This window comes from Lontra canadensis, unplaced genomic scaffold (genome assembly GCF_010015895.1).
Source record: "Lontra canadensis isolate GAN:19392208 unplaced genomic scaffold, GSC_riverotter_1.0 scaffold12, whole genome shotgun sequence".
Lineage (NCBI taxonomy): Eukaryota > Metazoa > Chordata > Mammalia > Carnivora > Mustelidae > Lontra > Lontra canadensis.
In genome coordinates this window covers 27,304,249-27,306,837 of record NW_022631006.1, presented here as the reverse complement: position 1 = coordinate 27,306,837, position 2,589 = coordinate 27,304,249, and the positions used below count along the sequence as shown (strand labels likewise).

The 2,589-nt window shown below is 42.1% G+C and overlaps 1 pseudogene; it reads left to right on the top strand.

Moving 5' to 3' along the window:
- The first annotated feature begins 496 nt into the window (after window positions 1-496).
- On the top strand, window positions 497-912 carry LOC116867429 (annotated as a pseudogene).
- The last annotated feature ends 1,677 nt before the right edge of the window (window positions 913-2,589 follow it).

Below are 2,589 nucleotides of genomic sequence, written 5' to 3'. Positions count from 1 at the left end.
GCTCAGTGCTTCTAAGCATTTCATCCCAAAGATCACATAACCAATATAGGGATATTTTTACACAAACCAATATACTGCCTACAAACCATCCCTCTTCCCCTCTGTCTCATTACCACACAATTTCTCTTTCACTACTTCTCTCATGGGGAAGTCAATGTGACTCAAAGAGTCCCCCAAGTGAAACTAATACTGGGCTCAATATTGGCCTTCTCTGCAACAGTTGATCACTCTTCTGTGTAGCTAATTATTTCCCATTTGGAAGAATCTTTTGTACAGCTTTGTCTTGAGGGAAGATTATACACAGAAATTAAGCTCTCTGAATTTCTCTTCTTCTAAAAATGTACATCCTGTTGCTGAACAGGCAGATAGGAAAGATGCTTTTTTATTAAAAAACTGCACCTGTGCCATTCCTCCCATGTGACCTGGTCAAGGCAGGTTCGATCCTCCTCTTAAGTCCCCTTGCTTTGAGGGGTGGCAGGACCACAGAAATGCAGATATGACTGAGGGTGATGTAAATCTGAAGGTCTACCCCCTCGCAGATGCCCACCTCACCAAAAAACTACTGGACCTTGTCAGCAGTCATGTAACTAAAAACAGCTTTGGAAAGGAACCAATGAAGCCACCAAAACTCTCAACAGAGTTGTCTCTGCGTTCATCATGTTGGCTGCAGAGGCTGAGCCCATGGAGATCATCCTGCAACTTCTGCTGCTGTGTAAGGATAAAAATGGGCTCTAGGTGATTGTGCGCTCCAAGCATGCTCTGGGGTGGGTCCGCAGGGTTTCTGAGCCTGTCGTTGCCTGCTCTGTCACCATCAAAGAAGGCTCTCAGCTGAAGCACCAGATCCTGTCCATTTAGCAGTCCACTGAAAGGCTCTTAATCTCAACCAGTTGGCTCTGCCCCACTCTTCACTGAGTCCTTCCCCTGGCGTTGTGAATCATATTCTGTATTTGCATTTAGTTTCTCAAGCTACCTTCTCTTGTCATATTCTAGTATTAAATCTGGGTTTTGCATTTTTGTATTATTCTTCTTCTGTTTTATAGGTTGTTATCCATATATTAATCCACCACCCTACCGCAATCACCCATTCTACTCTCTCTGCCTTTTATAAAATGATCTAATGCTGAAAACAGTGGTAAACAAAGTGTTGACACCTTTGAAAGACAAGGAAGAGGCAGGACAGAGATCTGGTTCCAACGTTCAGGTGCTAACTTCCTGTTTTATGTAGGACATGATGGATGTAAATACCATTCACTTGGTATCCCTTGTGCCTGAAACACAAAATCATTCCATATGTGGTTGCTCTCTGGGGGATTATGTAATATTTGTATTCTGTGAGGTTGTTAGGTGTATTCTGTGAGGTTGTTAGGTGTATGTCCAAGTGTCATTTGCCAATATATCCCAAATGCTTGCTTTGGTAATGTGCTGTTATTTTCCCTCTCTCCCAAGTCCCAAACATGTCCCTGAGGGTGGCACGGCAGCAGCATACCAAAGAGATGTGCTGCAGAATTCCAGAGGCTGCCTGGACAAGTTAGACATGAGGGAGCTGACATAGGTCTTGAAGGAGTCCAGAGCAGCTAGGAAAAAGAGGGTTAGCTGATGCTGGAATGAAGTCTGGGCAAGTCATGGAGACCTGACTGGAAGCTACAGTAAAGATGCTGGAATCGAGGAAACATCCTCTCTGGTGGATGGGGATGTCTCCAGTGGACAACTCTGAGAGCCCTTACCTTGTTGCCTGCCATGATGTAGGTCAGATTTATGTATTCTTTATCACATCAGAAGGACAGTGCTAGTGTGTCATTCTTGTGAGCATCCTAATAAAGAAATATATTCATACCCCCCCAAAAATTGCACCTGTCATGGTTGGTCCCTCTTTCTATTCCCCTCAATTCCTCTTTAGTTTCTACTCTTCAGTAAAATATTTGTGTCAGAAGTTTTCTCTTATTGAAAATACTTTCATCCTTTAATTTTATGCCATCACTCTCTTATTCTCAAATTTCAATCATTGCATTGTATTGTCTTATCAAATCAATTCTACACACAAAACCTTTTGATATGTTTGTCTCCATGATGTGAAGATTTTCCAAGATTCATGTGCTTCTGATTTTAATGCTCTCCAACTCATTTTAAACTTTTTCACTGTGTAAAACAGACATCTGGCCTCAATTATTCCTGCCCTATTTGAGAACTAAATCCTGTTTTAAGCAAGAGGAAGGAGATTTCGATCCTTTACCTCCAGGATTCTGGTGTGGTTCCCTCTCCTTCAATATTACTTTTCTCCACATTTGAAAGAAACAGCCAATGCCTAGTCCAAGAGGCTATTCTGAGTCAGGAATCTTCTGACCACATACCAGGGGATGGTACAGAGAAGCAGAGAGCTACAAGTTCTGAGATGGAACTGTTCAAGGACTGACCAGGTTGTGTGAAGAAATAGGAAAAGGGCGTTAGCAAGAGAAATTCCCACTGGCAAAAAAAAATATATATATATCTTTCGGGAAGGGAAGCCAATATTATTTTAAATGAGATTTTAAAAACTCGGGGATCTTGGAGGGGGAGATGAACCATGAGAGACTATAGACTCTGAAAAACAAT